Consider the following 14,230-nt stretch of genomic DNA (forward strand, 5'->3'; position numbering starts at 1 on the left):
CAAGGACTTATTGTCTGACTTGTTTCATTCCGTGGTGTAGCTAGGGAGATGCCTCGGACAGGGTGTGCTAGAGGAAGAGAGGCAAAGGTAGAGATGAAAGCAAAATCCACAACGGTTCCACGAGGTTCCACAGCACAAATAAGGTCACTGTGGGAGAAACCCCTTTATTCACACTTAATAGCTAGTTTTTGCAAAAAGAATGTTCTTTTATTTTTCCTCTTCTCTTCTCTTCTCTTCTCTTCTCTTCTCTTCTCTTCTCTTCTCTTCTTTTCTCCTTTTATTTACTTTTTGAGACAATGTCTCACTATGTAGCCCTGGAGATATATATCACAATATATATACATATATTCATATATACACGTATGTATGTGTGTATATGTATATATAAACCTATTAATGATGTGTGTGTGAGAGACAGAGAGAGTCATAGAGAGAAATCTCCATGGCATAACCTAAATATGCTAATTAGAGAGTACTTTTGTTGTAATAGAATTTCATAACTTTCGCCTTGAAGCGTATGCCTGCGTTTCCTTCCCCATCTCAGAATACAAAGGAACAAGTGAAACTGTGCAAAATTTATGGGATTTTTTTTTATTTCTATGATAAAAAGACTTCCTCTTCAACACACCCTCTGGTAAATTTTAAATTTTATCTAAATTAGGTTAAATCCCAACAGATAACTAAAAAGCCCATTGTTATCCTCTTTAAGTTCAGTCCTAAGCAATTGCCTTTCTGACGCATGTAATGTTTCCAGTAACTTTCATATCTAAGATTTAAGGCGTCCCGTTATGTGGGTCAGAGTGCCGTTAGATACTTTGTTCTCAAGTGGGTAAGATGGATTCTGCTACCTGTCAGGGGAGATTTCTAGTTGTCACGTCTGCAGAAGGGGACATGGCTGGTGGGACTCAGTGGCTGTGGCATGTGTGTCTGGAGGGTGAGAAAGCAAGGACGTCACTGACACTACATCATACAGAGCACAGCTCCACAAGAACCATCCAGCTCCTGTGCCAGGAGATCCAAGATGTAAAGACCAGATGACACCATTCTGTAGAAGAAAAACTCTATTTAGATTTGCACATCAGGCCTTTAACATTCAGTAAATAGAAGAAACTACAAAACAAAACCCACCTCATGCATGGAACTTGCAGGCAACTTGCTTTTTGTGTTATATGCAAAATGGCTCCAGCATCTTAACTTCTCCTCAAGGGCAGAAACAGTTTGAAAGCATACTTAGCTCCTCCCCACCCCCCCAATTTTGTTTTTTTATTACAAAGAATTCAAAGTCTGTCCTTAGATTGATATGGGCTGTGTGCAAATATGAACAAACCAACTAGGGTTAGGGAGTTTTGAGATGCTGATTTTTTTTCCTTAGTTAATAAAATCTCCTCAGTCTTCAAGGTGTTTATAAAATTCTGAAGCGCCTTGATAAATAACTCGATCTGTTTTAATGGACAAAAGACATTGGCATTTTTGTCATGTTTGAGCCAAGACATTGCAGATCTCACTTGCCTTTGGGTCCCCAGTTGTCTACATCCAGGACAGGGACAGAGTGGAGGCACCTCTGACCCAGAGTACCCTCAGGCTCTTTCCTGAGCTCTGTCCATGCTGAGTTTGTGCAGAAGCTTTGTGGAGGGAACCAGTCAGTAATCTATGCTATGGTGCATGCGCGGCCAGGCTATCCTGCAGGACATGTTCTGCCAGGCTATCCTGCATGGCATTTTAGGAAGTTGTTGAGTTAAGCTTGAACTGCTGTCATGTTTTCTCTTCGAGGACAACTAACAAGTCCATTCGTTGGCAACGTGGGTGTGACACTGCATAACAACTTTCAATGTGGCAGGTTCTAGATTCACCTGATGGACAACCCTCTGGGTGTCTGTGAATGAATTTTTAGGTTGAGGTGGGAAGCTCTACTCTAATTGTGCATGACACCATCTTCCGGGTTGGGGTCCCAGACAGACTGAATGAAAAGAAGGGAGCTAAATACCAGTGTGTGTCTGTTTTCTGACTGTGATGAACCAGCTGTTGCAGACTCCTCCTGCTCTGGGTCCCTCAGTATGATGGACAGCTGCCAACTGTAAGCCACAGTGAACCCTTCCTTGGTCAGCTGGTTTTCTCCAGGTGTTGTGTCACAACAGTGAGAGGCAGCTTTTAGTAACAATGGGCTGCCCTCCTGTTGCATCTGAATATGCCCAGTTACTTCCATCCTGGTTATCAGGACTCCCCCAGCACATAGTCATCACTACTGTCTTTTGGTCTTTGCTTCCTGTCTAGCAGCATTGCTTGTAGGAACCAGCGCTGACGGGCAGCATCCTGCTGTAAAGGGATGCTGGCTCAGCCCTGACCTTAGATGTTACTGGCTCTTTAGGAGTCACACGCTGTATGTGTTTATTTTAAGTAAGTATGGATGTTTTAAAATAATTAAAAGAGGAAAGAATGTGGGGGTGGAGACATGGCCGGGATGTTGACAGTACATGCTCTTGTAGAAGACCTGGGTTTGGTTCCCAGCACCCACCTAGTGGCTCACAACCATCTGTAACTTAGTTCCAGGGGATCCGGTGCTGCCTTCTGGCATCTGTGGGAAGTAGGCATACAGAGTGTATATACATTCATGTAGGCAAGACACTCACACACATAGAACATAGATAAGTAAATATTAATAAATACAGAATTTATTTATAGTTCCATCTATTATTGTGGAAATTTTAGGCACACCCTAAGTCTATATATAGGTGGACATTTTTCAATGGAACTGAAATATAACACTCACCCATCCATATTTTGATGTATTCTGGTTAATGTTTGAAATGATGCATATGTAATATTTTAATGCATCAAACAGGTGTGCATGCATATGTATATATGTAAATATTTGTTTCTTTCCCTGTTGCGTTTGCTTGGCATTTATTTTGTTCTTTTCCTGCCATGATAGTGGATACGTACATATCTGTTGCGTATCTTACAGGACAAGGACCTGGGTGGGGTCCTGATGAGTCAAAGGAGCTTCATGTTTTCAGGCTATTGGATGTTTTGCAAAAATAACCTCCAAAAAAATGTTTGCTACTTTAAAATGTTCTCCTGTGCTGATTCAAACTTCAAACATTCATCTCCGAGTCTTGATATTTCTTTTAATGATGAACTTTTCTAACTATTTTGCAGGTGAGAATATTATCTGGCAAAGGTGTTCTACTATTTCAACTTAAAAGATTTTAATTAGGAATAGATACCGAGTTTCACAGAATGCCTTTGGCCATCTGTGTTATCAATTGTTTGCCAGTCTATTGAGATGAGAGAATGAATTCCTCTGCTTCCTGATGCTGAGCTATCCTTGCCACCTATGACCATGAGCTTCCTGAACTGTGAGACTCCATTGTGAGGAGGAAATCTCAGGGGCTGTGCTGGCTCTCAGGGTCCCTTAAACAAGACCATGCACACTGTCTGCTCATAGTCAACTTTTCCTGGCCCCCACCCTAGCCTGGTTAATAGCACTGTGTGGTAAGTTTGCTGAAGCCTGAATGGTACACTGTTAGGAAATCGCCTCCACCATCCCAGCACACTTTTGAATTCATCTTCACTCACTTTCCCAGAGCAGGGATAGAGTGTAACTGGATTCTTTTCCATAAGGTATCATGAATGGCTTCCAGCCCGATTCCCGATTCTCCTCAGAAACCTCGAACACTCCCTCTCTGCTGCACATGCTTCTCCTCACATGCTGGTTTGCAATACTCCCTCCAGAATGTCCCAGTAAGCTTTGGTTACAGCTTCAAAATGTTGCTCTGCCAGCCACTCCACATTCTTCCACATCCCTTCCATAAACCAGGTCTCAAGGCCTGTGAACCATGTGCTCAGGTTTCTTACAGGGAGAGGCCCACTCCTAGGACTAATTATCTGTATTAGTGCAATTTTTCACTGCTTTGAGACAATACCCAGCATCAAGCAATTTACAGAAGGCAAGATTTTTGTTTTGTCTCCACGGATTGAGGAGAATGAAGTTGAAGTTAGGGAAGCCATGGCAGTGGGTGGCTCTGTGGCAGCTTGCATGTCTGTCAAAGAGCAGAGAGATTTGGGCTGGGACCAAAGCTAGGCTGTAAGTGATAACCCTATCCCGACACTGCTACAGCCCTATGTATACCAACTGGATCCAAATCCTTGATGTTCCCAGTTTCTTCCTAGACACCAAGTGTTTAACAGGCACATGAACCAATTCCACATTCAAGCCATAACAGCTCTACAGCTGAAGGATGCTCAAACCTTTTAAGAATTAATACATTTTAAATGTCTTTATTTTGGGCAGAGGTTGGGGGCGTGCCATTGGGCAGAGGTTGGGGGTGTGCCATGAAAGACAGAGGAGAGCAGGCAAGGGCCAGATTTCTCCCTTCACACCATGGGGTCTTACTCAGGTTAGGCTGGTGGGAAGCACCACCCTCTGAACTATCTCAAACCTTTTCTAAAGTTTCCCACAGCTCTGTAAATTTACAAAAACAGAAACATTGAGCGTCTGTAAGAAAATTCTAGATGTGTTCCTTTGTAGTGGGAAACAGTATAATTTGAAACCTTGTGATATGTTAAACACAGGGGGGCCCGAAGTCATCAGATTCGATGAAAAACAAATCTGAGTGTTTTTCAACAACTCCGGAATACACAGGCCCGTGGGAGTTATCAACAAAGCATTATCTGAGAGAAGCTTTGTAGACAGAAGGGAGACAGATAGTGAGATGCTGATGCTGAATACAAGCTTTAACAGTTAGCTCAACCAAAGCCATTTATTCCCGGCAATTCTCAGTGGGGTTGATCACACGTCTAATGACGCCTGTGAATCTGTGTTTCAGAGCAACTTTAAAAAGAAGAAAAACCACTCCGAGAATGCATCCTAACACATGGGCTTAGACCCAGGCAGTAATGGATTGATGGCCTCATTTAAAAAATTTGAGAAGAGGATATTTTGATTCAGATACAACCAGGTTCTCCTAAGGTAGTAATCTCCCATAATTGTATCATCCACATGTAATGGTATGGAAATTGCAGATTGAATGCAGCCCTTATATTTCTGTATTTGATGAATATATTGCTGTAAAGCTCTACATAAATCGCATTTAAAAATCAATGGGATCATTTTAGAGATATTAGAGAATCTCTCTCTGTGAAGGAATCCATTTAAAGACTTTTAAAGACTAGTGTGTCACTGCCTAGCGAATAGCGTTTAAATATCTGTTTTCCAGCCCTCTTTAAAGTATGTATTGTAGTTCATCAAGCACCCTGGTTTAACTTTGCCACATGACCACTGAAGAATTCTGCAAAAAAAAAAATAGATCGTAAAAGCAAAACAGTATGCCGTTGGTTATGGCAGAGCGTGCCTAGCCTCCGAGTGTTTGAGGAGCTGAGGCAGCAGGACTGTAGGTCTGAGGTCAGCCGGGCCGAATAGAGAGACCCTGCCTCAAAAACAAAGGAGAGGAAGAGAAAGGCCAGACTAGGAGGAGGAAGGGGAAGAAGAGGAGGAGGAGGGAGAGGAGGAGCAGAAGGAGGAGGAAAAGGAGTGGAGAGGAGGAAGAGGAGGAAGGAGGGAAAAGGAGGAAGAAGAGGAGGAAGAAAGGGAGGAGGAAGGGGAGGAGGAAGGGGAGAAAGAGGAAGAGGAAGGAGGAAAAGGAGTGGAGAGGAGGAGGAGGAAGAAGGAGGGAAAAGGAGGAGGAGAAGGAAGAGGAGGAGGGGGAGGGGAGGATGATAACCATCATCACTTAAGTAAATAGATTATAGAAAATATATCTGTCTGTAGTGTGTGGTTTGTTCTCCAAGGTTTCATGTAAGTCCTTTACAAAAGCCCACAGCTCCATGGGATCCATACTGCAACTGTACCTAGTTCAGTCCCATCCCTAGGATCAACCATTTCAGGGCTGTATGTTCTGATTTTTCCTCTTTATTTCCAAAGAAAGCATACCCATTCTGTCATTTATTGGTCTTTCTGTTTTAGTTTCATGTGCTGATAACGTTCCTTGAAAACCAGGCTTTCTCATCACCCCACCTTAATCAGATCCTCCCTTCCGCTGCTCATGGCTGGAGGGGTTCGTAGTCTCTGTAAGGATCAGTAAGCAGTTTTAGATAGACATGTTTGTTATGCAAGCCTGATGAAATAGTAAGCTCAGGTTCAAGGGCTAGAGAGATGGCTCAGTGCAAGAGCACTTACTAGGCAAACATGAAGACCCAAGTTTGGATCCCCAGAGCCCATGTAACCAGCCAGAGGTCCCTTTGCACGCACCTGTATCCCCTGAACCATGGGAATAGGGGCAGGAGATTCAGGGAGAGACCCTGTGTTAGAGGAGTAAGTTGTAGAGAGAGAAAGCAGAATACCAGTTTTCCTCCTCCAGCTGCAGTGTGTTCAGAGGCCTGTGGACCCCCCCACCACACACACATTTCCTTATGCCACGTATGGATACCCTATGTGCCAATCAAGACATTTAAAAAACTGAATCTCATCCACATTTTTTTATGTTGTAGCGAAAGCTGGCGAAACCGGGATGAGAGGTGAGGAAGCGCTCCTGGCGCAATGGTAGTGAGGAGGTTTGCTGTGTTAGAAAGAGCTGGATCGGGAGATGCAATTAGACAGAAAGCTGGACCCAGCAGTCCCATAGTAAGAGCACCTCACCGTTTCCTAGGAAGAGATACATGTGGGCCCCTTAGGGAGAGCCTAGAGCCATCATTCCTTGGACCTTTGATGAACCTGTGTGAGTGCTTGGGTTAGGCCATTTGGGAGGACAGCATGGAAGACATCTGTGTGGAGAGGCCTAGGTGATTCATATCTAATTGCTTTGGTTTTGTTTTTTTGTTTTTTGTTTTCTTTTGAGACAGAGCCTCAGTGTGCAGCCCAAGCTAACCTTGAGTTTCTGATCCTCTTGCCCCTGTCTCTGACGTGGCTGCAATTACAGCTGCATGCAAACACACCAGGCTTTTGCTTACTTCCGATACCCTGCTCCCCTCCTCTCTCCCAGTTGCCCCCACATCCTGGTCCTTCAGGACTCTAGGGGCCTGAATCCCCCAAGAAAGAGGGCTCCCATTGTGGGCACACTTCCTTGTATCTGATAATGTCATGATTTCCAAAGTATAAAGTCCCATGTGTTTTGGAGACAGGGTCTCCCTACATAGCCTTAGCTGGCCTTGAGCTCAGAGAGGTTCACTTGCCTCTGCCTCCCAAGAGCTAGAATTAAAGATGTGTACCCCACACCCAACTGAAGTTTCATGTTTATTTCTTCGATTTCTGTTTTAACATTTTTCTTCCATTCTTATCATTTGTGGATTTTCAGTCAGGGGTGATAAATATATTAACTTTTAAGATAATAGATTTTAGGTTCATATTGGCATCAACTTATAATAGTCAGATGGAGACAAAATTTAATCTAAAAATACAGGTGTACGGTTCTGGGGAGACATCACAGTTGGTAAGGTGCTTGCTATGCAGCACAGGGCTTGAGTTTGATCCCTGGAATCCACTCTGAATGGCGGTGTGAAGTTGTACACTTGCAAGCCCGGCACTGAGAGGAGGCAGGAGAATCCCTGGAGCCCACTGGCAACCAGCCTAGCCTACTTAGTGAGCTGCAGGCCAGTGGGAGACCTTGCCTAAGGAGAAAAAAAAAGAGTGCCTGAAGAATGACATTCAAGGTTGTCTTTTGGCTTCTGTTTATGTGCATGTGCAAGTGCATGCACACACATATATATACCTAAGTGAACAAAGTCTGTACAAAGGCAACTGATCCTTAGGTTACAAAGGCAAATGTGCTCTTGTGAAGGACATGAGAGTGCTTGACTCTTTGGTTTCCTTGGCTCTGTCACTGAGCTCCATGAAACCAATTCTGCTTTTCAAAGTAGGAAGGGAAGAGAAGAGAAGGCTGTGTCCTTTGACCCCAAGGGCTCTATGTCCATACCAGTGCCCTTTGCAAACATTTAAAAGCACAGAAAACACTAGAATCCATCCTTGACCTTCTGTCTCTTTAGGGATGTGGAGCTGAGACTGCAGTGGGCAATTAAGAGACTCTTAACCATGACTCAATAATAATCAGTGTTGCAGCCCAGACTCTTGAGGCATCAGCCTACGCTGGTCATTCTATTCTTTGCTAAAGAACCCTAAATGTTGATTTGTTATCATCCCTGTATGGGTTCATGGGAAAGCTGAGTCTTGTCATTTGTGTGACCCTGGATTCAAACCCCAGTGAAACCATTGTGGGCAACACACAATTTAATTCTCCCCAACCTTTGGTGTTTTTTTCCACCAGAGTGGTTACATTTATAGCTATGTAATGGCTTTTATTTTGAAAGTTAATATTAGGTAATACTTTTAAGTACTAAGAAAAGTGCCGTGTGCACAGTGGAAGCTTAAAAGATTAATCTCCTTCATGGCCCCACAGCTGACTACTTTTCCTGAAAAGTATCAGGCCCCTTGTTGATTTCAGGACCTTGCTAGAAGCTTCCAGACTTATCTAGAACCTATTTATTACCTTAGAGCCTACTCTCTGTTCTTTCTTGCCGCTTTCTCTTTACTGCCTTCTATTTGTTTGTTTGTTTGCTTGCTTGCTTGTTTACTCTCTCTCTGTTTGTGTGTATGTGTGTGTGTAAGCCTATATATGCCCATGTGGAGCCCATACATTGATGTCAAGTGTCTTCCACTATAACTCTTCACCTTACTTTTTGAGACAAGGCTTCCAACTTAACTTATAGCTTGGCAATTTGGATAAACTGGCTGACTGACAAACCCTAAGAACTACCTGTGTCTTTCTAGCATCATGACCGTACTCTACTCTGATGTGGATTGTGGGGATATGAACCTGGGACCCTATGCATATGCAGCAGACCATTTTCCCACGGGATCCACTCTTAGTCCCTCTTTCTCCCTCATTACACTGTGTAGACCAGCCTGACATGGAGCTCGTGTTTCTTTGGCCTTAGCCTCTCAAGTGCTGGGACTGCCGCCATGTGCTGGCCCTCTTCCCCTGGAAGATGATAGATAACCTTTCTTTTATTCCCCTGTGCAGATCATAGGAGACGACTCATAGGGTAAAAAGCTTGCTGCTCCAATCTGGAGCTTTCAAGTCCATCCTGGGGATCCACAAAGGTGTAAGGAGAGAACCAGGTACACAGACTTGTTCTCTTACCTCCACGCCCACACCATGGCATGCCCACACCCACATCCTACACCCACATTATATACACACACACATACACACACACACACACACACACACACACACACACACTAATAGTAAATAACATAATAAAAATCATGGCAAAAGGACAAAGCACATAGTAGGTCCTCATTTTATGCCCATTGGCAAGTGGATGGTGTGTACTTGGAGCTCTGTTCCTTATCTATAAGGAATCACAGAGAGGGCTGGTTGAGCTCATTCCTTTAGCATACAGTCAGACCTGGATCAACTGTGTATGGGGCTTCACTTCAGTGGTATTTCCCTTCTCAAGCCCCTTGATGGCAAATCATCCTACAGACAACAGTAATTTTTTAATCCCATTTATTTTCCTAGTCTCAACTGCTCTTAGGTTGGGCACAGACAAACGGTTGCTATGCCTGTCTGCCATGCTATTTTGGTCTTGCCTCCGCTTGAAGTATTTTCAGTAACACCACAGTTTGTTGAATTTTACTTTCTGTAGGGTCGAGCACAGGAAGAAAGAGGAGAGGAGAGAGTGTAATGTAAGCACTGCGGTGTGTCCAAAGAAGGCCAGGTCTTTAGAGAAAAGCCAGGATGTCGATGGAAAGGGGAAGCTGTGACCAGCAGAGCCAGGCAGGCTTCTTGTGATGAATGAAAGCTGTTTGTACTTGAGAATGATAGAATTTGGAATTCAGCTTTATAATGCTTGAGAGTGTGACTGTTTGTGTATGTGTGTTTCTTTTTCTCCTTTTCTTTTTGTCTTTGATGTTAAGGGGGTATTTTTGGAGACAAGAGGATGGCCAGATGACCATGGACTTGGATCCTAAGAGCATCACTGTAGGTTTAGATTTTTTAAAACCCACTTTTAATAAGGGTTCTCAAATGCTTCGAGTCCCTTCTAGCCTACCATCCAAAGGTAGTGGAGAAAAGATGATAAATAGGACAGTGGGATGTGGACCTGTTTAGAAGTAGTTCTTTGGGACAATTGGAATCTCCATTTGTCAGGATACCAGCAGTCCAGTTCAAAAGGGTCACCAAGATCGAATCATCACCAACAGTATGATCCAGTGGAAAATGTCAGGCCTTCGCCAAGTAGGCCCAAGTCAGCAGGAGTGACCAGGATCAGCCTGGTCACTAGAAGTTCTGTGCTGTGCCTCTCTCAACGAAATGAAGATTAGCAAAGAAGTGAGACCAGTGAAACCATCAGTGTCCATCGTGTCCTCCCACAGGACTTGCCTCAGCAAAACACCATGTAAATCTGCACCACATGACACAAACAGAAACTTCCACTTTTATGTCACCAAATCCCTCTCACTCAGTCCTCACCCTGCCCCCCATGCTGAGCAGGAGAGATGCCATGGGGGGTGAGGGGTGGGACCAGGCTGGTCCTTGCCCTCCATCCCAAGCAGCAGAGATGCCATGAGAAAGCAGGTTTTGGAAGGTATCATCTAGTTCTGCTCCTGGTCAAGAGCAAAGCTGGGCCTCTGAGCTCCCTCCCTGTGATACCGTGTGGGAATGGGAGGCAACATTTAATCCTCTGTTTATTTCCCCTATGCTCCAGATTTTTATTCAAAAGTTTTAATAGACATGCGCATCTGAAATCAGCTCTTTTACCCCAAGTATTTATTTTAGGAAATGGCCATTTTCTCTTTTATGTGTGTGAGTTAAATTTATAGATCAGACTGCTTCTGTTTTTGACAAGCCTAGTGGTGAGTGATTAGTTCTTCAGCAGTGGGGCTGCAGCTTCCCTGTCTGCTCATGGAAGCTGTTGGAAATGGAATTTGTATCTTTCCTTCTTCCTCGTCACCTCGAAACAAGACACTGTGAAGCTCCTCTAACACTCGTTAGATCAGTCTGGTCTTGGTACCTGCACTAAGGGCATCTCTTCTTTGTCATCACTCCCTGCATCTCATCTGCTGTGAGAAGCACCCCTCTCTCACTGTGAGCTCCTTTGCTGTGTCCACAGATGGAGATGGTCTATTGTCTATGTGTACATGTGGTCATGAATTTATGTATGTGCATGCATGCATGTGTCGTGTGTGTGTGTGTGTGTGTGTGTGTATGTCAGACGTCAATTATAAGGCTCATTTGTTCCTTAGTAGGCCTTCACCTTGTTGCCTAGACAGGGCCTGTCATTGAGCTGGAGCTCACTGGTTCTGCATAGGTGGCTGGCCAGTAAGCCCCAGGGATCCACCTGGCTCCACTTCTTCAGTGCTGTGGTTCCACCATGTATCCCACCATGGTGTGTCCCACCATGCTCTGCTTTTATATGGCTGCTAGGAATTGAACTCGGATCCTCATGACTGCACAAGCATGTTACCCAGCGAGCGTCTCCTCAGTCTGTCACCCAAGTTTCCATTCAAAAATTATCTTGTCAACATTCTTCCTCCTTTTGTGGTTTAGAATGTTTTAGCAATTTTTCCTTTAAATGTAACATTAATGGCCATTGGAAAATACAGATATTTACATTATGATTCATAACAGTAGCAAGTGACAGTTGTGAATTAGCAATGAGATAATTTTATGGTTGGGGGTCAGCACAACATGAAGAGCTTTATTAAAGGGTCACAGCATTAGGAAGGTTGAGAACCACTGCTCTAGGGTATGTCTATTAAAATTAATTAGGAAAATATCCTGTACATTGTTCTCAGGTGTGACGGGGATGTGTAGCTCAGTTGGTAGCATGCTGGATTAGCCTGGCTGAGGACCTTGGTTTTATAGGCGGCATCACATAACCTAGACATGGTGGCTTATATGTGTAATCCAGAACTGAGAAGGCATGGTGTCCAGGGGATCAGAAATTCAAAGTTATTATGAGCTACACAGGAAGTTGGAGACCAGCCCACAATATAAGACACATAACCATATTTCCCAGGTAGTTGGGTATGGTGACATGCACCTGTCTTGAGACAGGAGAATCATGATTTTGGAGGCAGCCTATGCTACATACTAAGGTCCTGGCCAGCTGGGCCACATAGAAAGGCTCTGTCTCAGTAAAACATAACAAATGAAACAATAATGTTGGTAAGTGAAAGATGAATTCAGAGGCTGAATACAGATTCCCCAGTGTATGCCTTACAGAGCACAGAGCAGCTTGGCTCATGTTGGCACAATGACTGTTTACTCCCCTCATTCTGACGCAGAGCCCACTGCACCTCAGTACCACTCCAAGTCCAGCTGCACCTCCAGAACCAAGGGCCCTTCTAGGGGTTCCCTAGAGAAGGAAGTCTGGTGTGAAGAACTAGGACTCTCAGACACTGACCACAGGCTGTCTACCATCCCATGATGAAGGGTTTGGTTTCTAAACCCATCGCCTACTGGAGCATATTTGCATCACACTCTTCTGTCTTCCCCACTGTCTTGGCTGTGTCATTTCAACCACACATGGTTCTTATGAGCAGTGTGGCCATCATGCAGAAAGCCGTTATGGACAGCATTTATTTCTTCTCTGGGATTTTGCTTTTTTAAGTCCTGTGGAGCTTTTGGGTTCCTTGAATTCTGTTACTCAAACTAGCTTTCAACCAATAGTTCATTCTTAGGCTGGGAAATGTGTAAATCACCTGTTGGCGCAAGCATGATGATCTGAATTCGGAACCCAAAACTCACACAAAAACTGGACACAGTAGTTCACATTTGTAATCCCAGCATGCCTACAGGGAGATGGGGGGATGAAGACAGGAGAATGACTGGCATCTTGGGATCAGTTCTTTTGGTGTACACATCAGTAAAATACAAGAGACCCTGTCTCAAGCAAGGCAGAAGGCCATAACTGAAACTCAAATTGTCTCTGACCTCCATATATGCAGTATAGTATATGCTCACATTTACACACACACACACACACACACACACACACACACACACACACACACACTTTATTCTTTGCTATGGAAAACATTTTATTGAATATCTACTTTTTAATGCAGTAACAGAAAAGGAAAATAGATAATAAAAATCCAAAACCGACATCATCATCATATCATCATCAATAACAACAACAACAACAAAACAAACAAACCTCTATCTCTGAAGATTTGACATTTTGGAAGAGAGAAGCAGACAAACGCCCTGTCTGTAGCTGTCTCATTTCCAGAGCTTCATTTTTATTCTGGATTCAACTTTCCATGAGTGTTAGTTGGACTGTCTGTGTTCTACACCTGGATACCTACAAGATGGTCTGATCTGTGGAACGAAAAGTCAGTCGCTAGCATTCTTGTACGTGTGCCTTTATAAAAACGAGAAACCCATAAGCTAGACCATAAGTTGAAATTCGAAGTCGTGACTGGGAGAGAAGAAAAATGAATAGTTTTCTTTATATTGTGTTTGTGAATGGTGTGCCATCCCAAAGGCTCACATGGTGAATCAGACTTGTCCCTCAACTAGTAGATCTTGTCATTTAGAGGTGTCTGAGTAATGAGGGCTCTACTCTGCAGAGTGGATTGATTTACAGATGGATTCATACTTAAATGGATGACTGAGAGGTGGCGAACTGTGGGAAGTGGGATCTGATCAGAGGAGGTAAAGGATTGGAGTGTGCTTTTGGAGGATATATCCTGTCTCTCATCTCTTCATTCTCTGTGCTTCCTGGAGCCCAGGAAGGGAGCATCTTTGCTCCACCACCCTCTCCACTATAATTCTCTGCCAAGGATTTGTGCTTCCTATGAGTGAAGGCATATATGAGAGGATGGACGGGCAAGTCAAGATGCAGATCTCCCAGGAGCAGGTACACAGGATGGCTCAGGAACCTGCTGAAATGATGGCACTTTTAAGAGTTAGCCCTGCCATGGTCTAAGGAGGGCACAGGACAGACACATATCACATGTGCCCATCAAATTCAGCAGAAACTAAAAATGAGTGTACTGAAGTCCTTCAAGTTAAGCTTAGAGATGTATAAGGGAAGGAACTAAAGAAGAACTTTATCCCAGGAAGCCCAGAGAGCAGGCAGAGAGCTGCTGTTGCTGTTCCTGCTACTGCTGCTGTTCCTGCTGCTCTTCCTGCTACTCTTCCTGCTGCTGTTCCTGCTGCTGCTGTACTTGCTGCTGTTGTTCCTGCTGTTCCTGCTGTTCCTGCTGTTCCTGCTGTTCCTGCTG

This window comes from Grammomys surdaster, unplaced genomic scaffold (assembly GCF_004785775.1).
Source record: "Grammomys surdaster isolate TR1022 unplaced genomic scaffold, NIH_TR_1.0 172, whole genome shotgun sequence".
In the NCBI taxonomy this organism is placed as follows: domain Eukaryota; kingdom Metazoa; phylum Chordata; class Mammalia; order Rodentia; family Muridae; genus Grammomys; species Grammomys surdaster.